The sequence below is a fragment of the Hyalella azteca genome, unplaced genomic scaffold (assembly GCF_000764305.2).
Source record: "Hyalella azteca isolate HAZT.00-mixed unplaced genomic scaffold, Hazt_2.0.2 contig15709, whole genome shotgun sequence".
Lineage (NCBI taxonomy): Eukaryota > Metazoa > Arthropoda > Malacostraca > Amphipoda > Hyalellidae > Hyalella > Hyalella azteca.
The window spans coordinates 113,446-128,766 of record NW_025945551.1 but is presented as its reverse complement, the minus strand read 5'-3'; the positions used below and the strand labels follow the sequence as shown (position 1 = coordinate 128,766).

Below are 15,321 nucleotides of genomic sequence, written 5' to 3'. Positions count from 1 at the left end.
AGAAACTGCACACCTATGTAAATAAATAAAAATGGAATTATTATAATTTTGCGAAACAGTTTTTAAACGGAATTTTGACTGGAAACGAATATTTGTATTAAATCAGGTGAAACCACTATGAAGACAGTACACCTATAACCCTTCTGAAATTACCGACCCATTCTTTTGCGGTTCCACCAATTAAAAAAATATAATCGATAAATTAAGGTTAATTATCCTCGAATTACTTGAATATAAATCATGTCTCTAGCTTGAGTCATAAATGCAACCAATTCATTACCAGAATTGGTAAAAAATATGTATGCTCGGGAGTATGTATGATTCTCACACGTAATCAAATAAAAAACAAACTGTAACTTACGAGTATCATCCAGATCTGTATGGTCGTCGAGAACTGTGTGCAATGAAGAGGTTCCATCAAGCGAGACGCGACCAAAAACAGATTCATCAAAAATCCATTCGTAGTCGCTATTTTTTAACTGAAAGTTCACGTAACCTCCATCGAATATCATGGAAAAATCACTTCCTTCGTCATCATCAAAGCCACTTTCATCATTTTTCTTAGGATTGAACGAGCTAGAAAAGTGTTTTGTTTGCAGGATCCAGTTGCCTGAATCGTATTCTTGGGCGATTTCGCCAGACTGAATCCCTGGAGATCTGAACTCATCTCCGAAACGCCGAATGCTTATCAAAGAAAGTGGCTGATTTTTATCAAACCGAATGGGTTCGTTGCGATCCACGTGATTACTGTTGTACAGTTCGACAGGCGTAGGATCTTCATCGGATGAAGGCTGTCCAAACAGTGTACGGTAGCAACAACTTTTCACGTAGTGCCAGACTGAGCCCAGGAAATTTGAAAAGGAACAGGGAGCTTGAACAATGGCTTCACGAATAGTAAAAGATTCATTATTTTTCTGGTAATTTATCGGTTCATTAGTCATCCCAAGACTAGCACCAACGATGCATCAAAATATTTACGATTAGATACGTCAGATCAAGTCAGAACCGTGAAGACATATTGAAGTTGGCAGTATAGCCGCATGTCTGTAAACACATATTCAATCTGAATAAAGAACGTTCAATTATTTCAATTATAACCACTAAGTGACGTCGAGAATGTAGCAGAACTAATACTCTCTCATTATTTTAAAATGTTATGTCGGCACCTACCAAACACCCAATAAATTTCAAGCTAAGTTAAGAAGACTCCACTAGATACATCAGACGAGCTACAGAACGACATCTTACCACGCACGCTTCTTATCTCAAACTTATCAATAATTGAGACGAGGAACAGATAGTGAGCTAATGAGACACAATCAAATCTAGAATGCTATCATAACCTCATAGCTCGGGTTCGGGAAGGATGAATTTAACCGAGGGAATTTAGCATACAGTTCCGCTCTCAATACTTATATTCTATGAAGCGCGAATAACGCTATATAAGCGATAGTTCAGCATCGTCTAGTCGGCCAAATTTCAATGTCTTGTTTGTATATAACCACGTTGTAAATTACTTCATTACCTCCATTCCAGCTAACACATTGAAATGATTTTATTAAGCCCAATCCAAAATAAAAAAATGAAGTATCAATGAAATTAACACATAAAATAAAAGGTGATACTTCAAATGTTATACGTAATTACCTATTATATATAGTTACATTTCAAAAAGTTGGGAATTACTTTTCCTGCAACGAGAAATTTTCCATGGAAATTAACTTCCAGCTTAACTTAAAAAATTAACAGAATTTGCGATGCCATCAAACTGCATAATGAGGGTACTTCAATTCCCCCCACAAAATTCACTTGATAAAAGTCTATGTGCACGCGGGAACATGACAGGTATAACTTTTTTTGTTTAGGTTGCAGCTAAACAACTTTTCTCTTCACAGCGTATAATTTATTTCATTCAGTTTGCAGTTGAAGTGTATGCACTGCACATGTTCTACATCGGCCGAGTGACGCATAATTGTAAACAAAATAGACAAGGCTCATTTAAATCATATGTTGCTCCAGCGACAGTTACAAGGCCGATAATATTTATTCATCCAAATTTATTGCCTTGCATGAATCAACAGAGCTGTCTGGACATCATCATTAGGCCCAGGCTTCGTCATGTTGACGGAATAGAACGTTTGCAGACAGCTCGTTGCCAGCTGATTACACTAAACTTCGATGTGACGTTGGCTGCCAGAAGCAACTGCGAGTGAAGAGTAAATTTTACCTTTATTTTCTTTGAAAGAGTGTACTAAATTTCATATCATATTAGTATTTCACAGTCCACACACGATCATATAGTATAAACATTTCCTACCATTCTTCGACTAATAATACAATAGAAGGAGGAATTTTGCTAGAGCACGACACCGCTATGTGATGTTGGATTCTCACACATTGAAAGCGATTATTTCCGAAGAAGGCAATAGGACTTTTCGTTTTTTTGTATGTAGTGTCATATTGCATTAATCTTGTCTTAGTATCGGAGACTCTATTTTAAGAGCCTTCAATCTTCATGGCTGACTCACACAGATAAAGTTTACATCTTTCATCAAAACTGTGCAACACTGCGCTATCAAGATCCCTTCGTTGTCCAAGTGACGTACGTCGTCTTAGAAACACAGCTAACTGCGCTACTAAACTGCTTTAGGAATACTATCGTAACAATCAAGCACGGATTACACTTTTTCTAGGTGAAGACGACAAGTTACGACGTCTTCGAGACGTAGCTCATGGCGCTATAGAAAATCCCATCATAACGATCCATCACGTGCTAATTGTTTTCTAGGTGAAGACCGTCCTATAGACACAGCTCAATGCACTAGTAAATCATATTGTAATGATCAATCACGTGTTAATTGTTTTCTAGATGAAGACGACATGTGACGTCGTGCTAGAGTCACAGCTAGAGCACTGACAAGAGCAAGGCCGTATGGCATACACGCAGAACCAGGCTAGTCAGCAGCAGCTGAGATAACAGAGCCAGTCGGTGATGATTAACACTCGTCCTGATAGCAATAAGGCTGATAAAACACAAAAATAGCACCAAATTACGGGCTCGGAAATTCAAGAATACACAATTATTTTTCGTAAGTTTTCATAATGATTTAAAAAGCTCAAATTTCTTGCTAATAGCTTATCAAATCTCTAGTCTGCAGCAATGGGCAAAAGCACAAATAATTGTTGTGTTATAAATTAGTTTTTTTAATAAAAAAAAATGATCAAATTTGCTATTATAGCGCATGAATTCACTATTTTAACCATAAAAATACTTACATGCATGAATGTCGATGAATGGAAGGAGATCGGAAATGTTTCGATAATGAAAACAACAGCTTGAATTACGAACTTTTTTAGACAAACTACGCAAGAAAATTAGAATTTCGAGCGAAAGCTGTTGAATTAGATAAAATGTTGTACCCGATTGTGAACAAAATAATAATACGACTCGTATATACATTAATACGACTAATAATAAATAATAATACGACTCGTATATACATAATAATACGACTCGTATATACATAATAATACGACTCGTATATACATACGACAGAAATAATAATACGACTCGTATATACACTAACTCGGCGAACCAATCTTCATATACAACGTTTTAATAAAACACGTTGCACTATTTATTGAATTTCGTACGAATGAATTCCCACTACCGAAAATAGAAGAAATATCACAAATCCAGTGTAAATATAGCAGGAGTCACAAGAAGTTATTTCGTTCGTAATTTTAGACTCGAGCTCGGTACACTGTAACAAAAACTTCATCGAGCTGAACCACTTACAATTTAAAGAATTGTCGAGAAGAATTGTTAATATTAAGAAGCATTCTCAGAACTCGCATGATGGGATAATTTAACTCTCGTGTCTAATTCGTACCTTAACGAAATCCTTTAAGAAATTCAAGAATTCAGCCCAGGGGCACGGAATTTCAAACCACGACAGGACCTTGAGACCGTGACAGAGCGGCACGGCTCGCTGGGCTCTGCTTATTCATTCCATTAGCCACAAACGATGCAAAATATGCAGGAAAAATTATACAACTGAAAGAGCGACATCAGTTTTAGATTAGCTAATGGGGCATTGTACATTGTTGGTACATTTAACTACGAAATATATCTTCAAATCACTTTGTAAAATTTATAATGGTTTAATAAAGCTTTAATGTTGAAATAGAGTTATCGCGGCTTCTATGTTCTGGTTCAAGAAAGTAATTTTAATACTTCTTTTGATGAACATAATAATTAAAAATAGTATATCAAATTAAATTTACGGAATTTCAGCAAAGTGGTCGAGGACGCTGAACCCTTCAAGAGCAGGGAACGTGCTTGAGAGCTATATAGATGGAAGCTATTCTCCATCGCGAATTACCTTGTCCAATCTTATTTAATGCATCCCAAAAATCCTAAATTTTGCATTTTAGCTTTTAAAAGACAGCTACTGATTTATGAGCAGTAGTTTTTGGTCGGGAAAACATCGTACAGCACCGGCAGACTATCCGGAATAAATTATTGAACATTATCCATACATAATTACTGGTGTAATGAAAACCTTATGATAGATTCACAAATAACTTAGTAATACCTTCAGAAATACTAGTTAGTTGTTAGTCAAATACTAGTTTAAAGCTGAATTTTCGTGCAACAAATGAATAAGAACAGGAATATCATTTTAAACTGCATGATACGCCATTTACTAAATATCCACCAAATGAATACTGTCGCGTCTTGAGGAGAGCAACAACTACGGTAACGAAACTCGAAATATTGTCGACGTAAAATAGAACATGTGCTCGTAAATTCTTTGAAAAAATTTGTTCTTTTCAGGGACATATCCATGGCTCCGTACGTAAAAGAACTATTACGAGAGCCCAGCTTCTAGTTCAAGAAGATCGAAATTTAAATTAATAATCCATACGGATGAACTTAGATTTAATTGTCGGTAGATGCTTTTATCGCTAACAAAGTGCAAGGGAGCACAAAAATGCAGCGTCATTTTCAGCGGGTTTCAAATGAACTCGCACACCGGCTGAGGTTTACATATGCCCACAGTTATTACGTTATATGTTACGTATTAACCTCGGGAGCATGTGTCCCATCAAAGGATTGAGTTATTATGCATGAATTAGTACCCAAAATTGAATACATGAGGAACAGAAAAATACGAATCAAATACAATTCCCCAAAAATTGTTTCCAGGAAATTACCTGATGAATTTTCCGTCCATCATTGCTCATTTTGTCAGTTTTGTAGTTGTTCAAAGTCAATTTCAAGTGTCTTTCTTTGCTATAATGAACAGTATATAAAACTGTGTAATATTAATTTTAATTGTATGAATGAACCAGGATCAAAACGTAGCATTAGAGACTGGCACGGCCGTAGCAGTTCCAAGCAAAATATTAGCCATGCAAAGTCAGCTCCGGAAATTTAGATATTAGAGTTCGTGGGCCATGTGGTCAAAATAAGCAGGTATTTTCTACCTATAGATATCCATACTGAATGTTGTAGGTAAATGCTAGTGTATAACTTACAGAAATTGCTGAGGCAAAAGGAGCAATTACTGTTGAGCAAAAAACGGCAAGTTGCACTACCATCAAAATTTACACATTAATATTAAATTTCAATGCTAAGTGTGAACTTCATTCAAGGTCGCAAATAATTCCCCGTTGCTTGCTAAACCAAGAAACTTCAATTCAAACTATCTAAACGAAACAATTCTAACTATCTAGAAAACAATTCAAACTATCTAAACGTATTTTTCCTGTGACTTCTAAAAAGCGTAAAATTTCATCAGGATTTCTGAAAATCGACTCCGTTTTGATTTTGTTGGCAGCCTTGTTTATTCTTGAGGCTCCAGTAACTAAGGAACATATTTACGGAACGAAAACCATAGTTGTGCTATCTATACTCTGCAGTCAAAATTGTATACCCAAGAAGAAAAAACAGTCAAAGGTGTTAAAAAAACATTAAAAATAACCCTACGCGGTGAAGACTAAAAAAAACAATACACATTTCAACAGTTATCAGAATAATATTACGTTTTGTAATTTGAAACTATTCAATTGGAAGAAACTTCGAATAACATATTTATATGAAAATATAAGGAAATTTATACGCTCGTTTGCATGAATAGAATTTATATTGGGCATAAGAAAAAATTCTGCGTGTGCGTTGCAAGAGAACATTAATAGTTGGCAAATAATGGTTTCACATATATTAAAATTAATTCCTATCACCTGATTACATAAGTTCTCTAATAAGAAGCTAATAAATTCAAAGGCATATTAAATTTTTTTTTCAAGTCCGAGATAAATTCGAAATTACAGTGCCGAAATATTACAATTTTTATGTATTCGTAACTATAATGCAGATAATAACTATTATAATATAGTTTCTAGTGTAATAAGAAGTAAAACTAAATTCGACGCTCTCGGACCTCACACACTTCTTATGAGGGAATTACAAACAAATAATAGCTGAAATTTCCAACAATACGGTCATAATGAATGAATAAAAACATGTACAATCATTATAAAATGGTTCGATCATACGTAAACAATTAAAAATATCCATTCAATCCTAGTAACATTATTACGCTTACATCAACAAAATTGCACTACTAAACTTGTATCATCAAGTAGAATTTTTATTATCTCCTCCCGAAATCTCACATTATCCATGAAATTTACTACCATTTTACATTTATTAATAAAGTATGTAAATTTCATCATTATTCAGGGTGTAGATTAGCAATTAAAATTCCAAGTTATTTTTAACAGCGGTCAGGATTTAAAGACGGAAATGGATGCCACCGACCATCCCGCATCCACGTTATAGTTTCAGTCGAGCGAGCACGAATGTTGTGCGGACACTTGTGGCGCCGTAAAGGTTATTCTCGTCACAAAAACATTAACAAAAACACAAATTATGGCCATCTTAGCGGGAACCTTGAAGCATTTATTCTATTTTCTTCAAAATTACTAAAGCGAAGTTCATAAATATATTTGAAGGATACTAATTCCTGGTAATTTGAATGCGAGCACACAATAATTTTGTCGAAAGAATGCATTGGTTGAACTGTGAACGATTTTTTGAATGACTAGATTTAAAATTCACGGTTCATATCAAATAATATATACAGTTCTTTGTGTCAAAGTCGATGCGGTACAAAAGCTTCAATTTGTTTTACCCAATGAGCTCCATAGTCAGAACGAATGACATTGAGGCAGCCATATATGGGACAATATCCAAGTAAACCTACAGAACAACATCCAAGCAGCTGTAGGTAGCAACATTCACGAAACTGTAGGTAGCAACATTCACGAAACTGTAGGTAGCAACATTCACGAAATTGTAGGTAACAACATTCACGAAACTGTAGGTAGCAACATTCATGAAACTGTAGGTAGCAACATTTACGCAACCATACGGAACAGCTTGCAAGTAACTATAAGCAACAACATTCAATTAAGTAACTACACGAAACAACATCCAAGTAACCAAAAGGAATAACATCCAAGTGACCAAAAATAACAATATCGGATTATCCATAGATATCATCCAGACAACAACATGGAGCAACATCAAAGTAATCATTTATAAAAATGATCTAATATTCATAGATATTGCAACCAGGTAACAATACCCAGGTAAGGACATCAAATTAGCCAAAACGCATTAGAAAAATATGATTAAATGAAGTTATTGGAATGACGTTACACCTTAAAATGAAAATGAGCTAATAAGCATTCATATGCGGAAGAGAGTTGAATGCACTGGTCAAGGGCACTTGAAGTTAAAAACTGCAAACAGGAGATTACTATAGTAAATGTGTGTTCATACAATAACACACGCATTGGAAACTGTATCTTTTCCTTGTTTGAAAACAAAGGATTTATACTCACCAATTCAACTAATCTGCCCAAGGCCGGCCGACTTTGAACGAGGGTGCATTGTTACGTGAAGATACGTACATTATATAATACACCAAAACATGAGCCTGAGGTTCCTAAGACATGACAACACTCCTGAACAATGAGAATTAATTGATGCTTGTTCATCAATATATTTTCAATGAGCTTTGTTTGCGATCTAGAAGATTAAAATATAGAAAGATTTAGGACAGATGTTGAACATAGAAATTTTTTGCAAAATCTCTCTTGTGGCTCGCATTCAATTTAACACTCGATTCACCAGTCAGTTCATTTCTTCAAAAGTATATGCACTGCACAAATCTTTGAACATAACATTGTGTTCATTTCTGTTTGCTTTTATTCTCCATGAAAGTTTTCCTTTGGAAAACTTATAATTACTTCAGGCCGCAGCTAACCAAAACATGACTTTCATTGATATCGAATCATGAATATTCTANTGATACGCCATTTTGATAAGTTTTATTTGTTTACGTTTGTTCACTAATGTTAACATCCAACAAATGAATACTGTCGCGTCTTGAGGAGAGCAACAACACGAAATATTGCCGACGTAAAATAGAACATGTGCTAGTAAATTATTTGAAAAAAGGTTGTTCCTTTTAAGGACATATCCATGGCTCCGTTCGTATAAGAACTATTAAAAGAGCTCAGCTTCTGGTTCAAGAAGATCGAAATTTAAATTAATAATTCATACACATGATCTTATTAATTGTCGGTAGATGCTTTTATTGCTAACAAAGTGCAATGGGAGCATAAAACGGATGATGCAGCGTCATTATCAGCAGGTCCTCAATGACTCGTAGACCTGGTCGCTGAGGTTTACATACGCGGACAGTTATTACGTTATATGTGTACGTATAAACCTCATAAGCACAGTGTCCCATCAAAGGATTGAGTTATTATGAATGAATTAATACCGAAAATTGAACACATTAGGATCTGAAAAATACGACATATACAAGGACCCCAAAAATTGTTTCGAGGAAATTGTCTGATGAACTTTCCGACCGTCATTGCTTATTTTGTCAGTTTTGTAATTCAAAACTGAAGTCGATTCACCTTGGGGGACTATTTCTTTATCATTGTATCTCGATACGGTCGTGAAAAGGTTTCAGTTCATATAAAACATTGATTATTCACAATATATTCAGTAAAACTGATCTGTACAATTGCGTTGTGCCCCCTGTAACTAAAACATGAATGAATGAATCCCGTGTGTTTGCATAACCTAAAGTATGGAAAGCTCTAAATGAAAATGGAAGCATTGTAGCTATGAAATACAAACAAATGCATACTATTCCCTAACAACCTGAAAATTCAAAACAGTAATTCATCTTAAGTCAAATTCAGGTGTCTGTATTCGCGCTAATGAACAGTATATAGAACTGTGTATTATAAATTTCAATTTTATAAATGAACCGGGATCAAAACGGAGCATGAGAGACTGGCACGGCCGCAGCAGTTCCAAGCAACATATTACCTCTGTCAAGCCATGTAAAGTCAGCTCCTGAAACTTATATTCTAGAATTTGTGGGCCATGGGGTAAAAATAAGCAAGAATTTTCTACCTGCAAATAGCCATATTTAATGCTGTAGGTAAATGCTAGTGTATCACTTTAAAAAATTGTTGAGGCCAAAGTAGCAATGATTGTAGAGCAAAATACGGCAAGTTGCTCAACCACCAAAATTTACACAATAATATTAAATTTCATTGCTAAGGGTGAACTTCAATCAAGGTCGCAAATAATTCCCCATTACTTGCTAGACAAAAAATTTTCAACACTTCAAACTATTTAAACGAATTTTTCATGCGAGTTGTAAAATCCGTCAAATTTCAAATTCTGAAAATCGACAGTCCGTTGTAAGTTTGTTAGCAACCTCGTTTACCCTTGAGGCTCCAGTAACTAAAGAAAAATATTAACAGAACGAAAAGTTGTGCATATATTAAATTCTGCAATCAAAATTATATACCAAAGAAGAAGAAACTGTCGAAGGTGTAAGAAAAATCATTAAGAATGAGACATACTCAAAAAGGCAATAAAAATTTCAACAATTATCTAAATGTTATGTTTTGTAATCATGTAATTGGAAGAAAATTCTACCAACACATTCATTTGGAAATTTAAGGAAATTTATACACTAGTTTGCACGAAATAGAATATATATTGGGAATGAGAAAAAAGTGTTACATGTACGTTGCAAGAGAACATCAATAGTTAACATTAAAAGTTGGTAAATAATGGTTCTCCGAACGTTAAAATTCATTCCCATTAACTGATTACATGAGTTCTTTAATAAAAATGAGCAAATAAATTCGAAGCAATACAATTTTTATAATTCCGAGATATATTCGCAATTATAATGATGAAAAATTCCTATTTCTACATATGCGTCAAAATTATTGTATATTCGTAATCATAATGCAGATAATAACTACAGTCATCTGATTTCTAGTATATTAATTAGTATAACTAAACTCGATGTTCACGGACCTCATAAGCTTCATATGGGGGAATTTCAAACAAATAATAGATCATTTTATATAATGCGGTCATAATGAAAGAATAACAGCATGTACAATCATTATAAAATGGTTCGATCATACGAGAATCGAAGTGCGGACGTGAAACAATTAAAAATATCCATTCAATCCTAGTAACATTATTTGAAACTGTAGGTAGCAACATTTACGCAACCATACGGAACAGCTTGCAAGTAACTATAAGCAACAACATTCAATTAAGTAACTACACGAAACAACATCCAAGTAACCAAAAGGAATAACATCTAAGTGACCATAAATAACAATATCGGATTATCCATAGATATCATCCAGACAACAACATGGAGCAACATCAAAGTAATCATTTATAAAAATGATCTAATATTCATAGATATTGCAACCAGGTAACAATACCCAGGTAAGGACATCAAATTAGCCAAAACGCATTAGAAAAATATCATTAAATGAAGTTATTGGAATGACGTTACACCTTAAAATGAAAATGAGCTAATAAGCATTCATATGCGGAAGAGAGTTGAATGCACTGGTCAAGGGCACTTGAAGTTAAAAACTGCAAACAGGAGATTACTATAGTAAATGTGTGTTCATACAATAACACACGCATTGGAAACTGTATCTTTTCCTTGTTTGAAGACAAAGGATTTATTCTAACCAATTCATCTAATCTGCCCAAGGCCGGCCGACTTTGAACGAGGGTGCATTGTTACGTGAAGATACGTACATTATATAATACACCAAAACATGAGCCTGAGGTTCCTAAGACATGACAACACTCCTGAACAATGAGAATTAATTGATGCTTGTTCATCAATATATTTTCAATGAGCTTTGTTTGCGATCTAGAAGATTAAAATATAGAAAGATTTAGGACAGATGTTGAACATAGAAATTTTTTGCAAAATCTCTCTTGTGGCTCGCATTCAATTTAACACTCGATTCACCAGTCAGTTCATTTCTTCAAAAGTATATGCACTGCACAAATTTTTGAACACAACATTGTGTTAATTTCGTTTTGCTTTTATTCTCCATGAAAGTTTTCCTTTGGAAAACTTATAATTACTTCAGGCCGCAGCTAACCAAAACATGACTTTCATTGATATCGAATCATGAATATTCCACACTTTTCATATTCCCACCAACAAAAACTATTAATGAATTAAACCTTGGCTTAATTTGTGGGTTGGTAAGCACACACCCATTGCTGAGTAAATACCAGGGCCCATACTTTCAAAAAAAAGTTAAGAGATCGTAAGTTCATCAGCCAGTCATTGACGGTTTTTCAAGCAAAATCCACCAATCATAGACAAGAAAATAGAGCGTAAGTACTTACGTTCACTTTGCGAGTTTTGAAAGTATAGGCCCTGAACTATTATATTAAGTTGGCCTCTCGACCAGCAGTTGTCGCTTTAGTTTTGCACCGACTGACTCGAAGACGGCAGGTCGTAGCAATCCATCGGGCAATAGACGTAAAAATAACATAGATTGAAAATTTTCAACAAAATCTATTCGCGATTAGCGACGTCATTTGCCAGGAAGACAAGCTCTTCTCGTCGCCAACCTCAGAACTGCTCCACCTCCAGCCCCTACCGTTGGTAACACAATTTATAGACTAAATGGAGCCATTTTAATTTTTATGAATATTTTAATTGTGGAATTTTTAGCTCCACTCCAAGCGTATTAAATATGGACGTCATAGCTTTAGTGAATGGCATAGCGTCAATTAGTAAAGAGTCAACTGACTAAACGCTGTCACAATAATTGCTTATTCGAATTTTCTTCTCAAGACGTTTTTAAATAAAAAAAAAAAGATCACAGTTTCTACTCTTATAGTTTCTACTTTAGTCAGTGGGATCATTAATTTGCCTCATAAGTTCGAGGGAATAATTTTGACGTTTGCCATCCATTTCTTTAATTGCGATAAGATGGCCATGTTGAGCGAATTTTTTTAATAATAGCAACTTTACTTAGTAAGCAATGAACCTATTCGAGCCTACAAATGGAAATATCTTTCAATATGGACACATAGATACATATTATTTCTTATTATATGAATAATCAGTGTAGAACGAAAATAATCATAAATTGAACCATTAAGTAATTATCGATACTCCAACACGAGCGGGAGTGTCACCACACAAAGATTCAGGCAGTGACTACGCTTCAAGAAGCCTTTGTTTCCACTTTCTCTGAATGAAAAAATATTTTATTACTTTTACGTAGCTCCATATGCTTCCTTTTGTACCTTTTCAGTTGGAAAAAGAAACACCAATTCACGAAAAGAACATATTTAAAATTACAAGGAGAGTGAAAAAAAAATCAGTTGTTACTAATTGAAGAAATCAATCAGATTTCATCAGTACTATCGCCGATGCGATGCTTTTCTTGTGCGCTATCATGTTGTCTCTATCCGTCACAATTATCATCCACTTCGTCTCTGCCTTCATCATCATCATCATCGTCATCATCTTCATCGGACTCCTCTTCACAGGTTGGCAATTGATTTTGAATCTCTTTAGTCCTCTTGAACTTATTGGCCGCTCTCTTGATCAACCAACCCAGCTTGAACCCTGATTGTTTCTCACTTTGGACACTTTCCTCCGAAACATCGCTGTACGGAAACAGGTCATTTTCTGGCGTGTAGTCTATATCTTCAGATTCATCGCTCGGCTGCTTGCTCTCAATGATCTTTGTCCAATCTTCAGTAGGTTGCAGCTCCGAAATTGAGTCAGAGCTTAGTGAGACGACCTGACTGTCATGCGACCTGCTGTTAGGGTCATCATCAGGTTTTGAAGGTAATGTGAGAGCTGTCGGCTCTTCATTTTCCAGTGTCAAGTAACATTCATCACATATGAATGTGCTTTCGCTGGAATCATTACTGAAGTTATGCTAGTATCCAGCATCATCCGCACTCACGCTGCTTCCTAGTTCAGAGTCTTCAATATTCTTCGTTATGTTCGTCTTTTCGTTCGATTCAAAAGCATTTGTAGAACAATTGGCCGTTTCATTTGAGATGGGTTAAGGCTCACAGCGTGTGTCGTTTCGGTTTTTGTGCTCTTTGCAACCATCCGCATCCGATGAGAATCCAAAACTGCAAACCCTGGACTAACTTTGTTTACTGTCCAGCGTGGAATTTTTCCGGCTGTTCCACTCAGTTTTCGAGGATTTCTACGAGCCAGAAGTTGTTTGGCTCGGTCTAGCATTGTCCCTAATGTGGCAGAGCATGTTACTGATCTTGAGTCGTTCATTGAGCAGCTCTTTCTCGGCCTCAAGTTGTTCCAGACGTCGTCGCATTCCAGAAATTTGTTCGTCGTAAAGTCGGTACGAGTTGGAAATAGCTCGCTCGATGATGTCGATTTTAGTCAATATCCCGTCTATGATTTCCTCAGACTCGCGTTCCAAAAACCGAAAATAATTCCATAGTTTTTTCTTATTTTTTCGCTGCTTATCACCCAAGACTTGTTACCGCTTTTCAATTTCTGATATGCGCGAAAGCAGTGAACTCTAACACAGATAAACTTTATCGTCATCGCACGTAGTTGAGCAAGCTTCAACTGTGAATCGGCCAGCAGAGGTCGAAGTAATGTTCCAGTTGGGAGTGCTATCGAAGAATTCGTCCACGGTCTTCTTATCTTCCGCAGTCTCCCATTAGTCTTCGCTTTATTATTGACTCTTCGGTGCATCGATTTCTGCATTTAGTTCCAAGCGCACAGGCGTGGTAATTCTCTCATAAATTATTTGCACTTCATCGCTATCCCAACCTTCGTCATCATCCCTAACCAAACTATCCTGTACTGGATCCGATTTCTTGGCAAGAGAATTATCCAGGCAATTGCTCAGTTCGATGTGCTGCTGTAACTAACATGAGTTTTGAGTATCCGAAGTCCAAATTCCTTCAGCTTCGATGGCACCCTTGGAAACTTCATTGCCAGAAATCCCACTCTCAACGTCTTCCTGTTGCAGGGGTTAATTCAGCTCGTCCAGACTCATATCAGTCGTCTCACTTGCACTTTCTTGTTGGTAGGCGATGATGATATAATTTATTCCAGAACCGTTTTCCTCGCTTTCTTTAGCTTGAAAGTATTCAGTTGAATCAAATGCTGAGTTCCAGTAAGTTTAGCTCACGACTGGATCAGTATTAGCGAGACCACTGAAGCGATGACGATCTTCTTCCCTGGTCGCGGGAATTGTTTGCCAGGAAAAAGCAAGTTTGCCATCTCGTTCAGGGTCGGGTAGGCTATTCAGGTGGTCATTCTCCAGGAGCACCGCGCTAACTTCACGCCTGGGCTGTTCAGGCTCGCCCTGCCCTACAATGTCGACGGGTGAGAGCATTTGCTAATCGCTGGAATTTTCCACGCTCATCTGATCGTCGTTTTCTTCGAAATCAGTACTGCCTTAGCCGCTTTGGTCCATTGGACTTTCTTCGACATTCTTTTCAGACGACATTTTTCACGGTCGAAATTTTCGTTAATTTGCTCTGAGATGCGACACAGTTCAGGTAAAATGCCGTATTCATGATACTCATTGAAATGTCTGTGGAAAATTAGTACCAACTTTATCGAATTTTATCAAGCGTGGAAAGTCAGTATGATGTTAGAATTGATGAAAGTAAAGTGATAATAGAAAATTATTTGGCTAAAACTTGCTGCATGACACAGTATTTAGTTTTTCATCTCAACACGGAACGCGCATGCGAAGTTTCCAGGAAATTGCTCTTGTACGTAGTTAATTTAGCAGCGCTATCACAGTGTCGGCAATAAACACATCACAGCAAGCGTCAATGCCAAGTGGGTGACAACAGGCGGTAACAATGCTATAGTATTAATAGATAAAAAGTCGGTTCAGTCGCCGAAC

General features: G+C 36.1%; 1 protein-coding gene across 1 annotated transcript in view; it reads right to left on the bottom strand.

Annotated features, from left to right (window-relative positions):
• Nucleotides 1–15,321, bottom strand: part of LOC108670723 (ras-GEF domain-containing family member 1B) — a 303,823-nt gene that overhangs the window by 202,598 nt on the left and 85,904 nt on the right. The gene's annotated exons all lie outside the window — the stretch shown is intronic.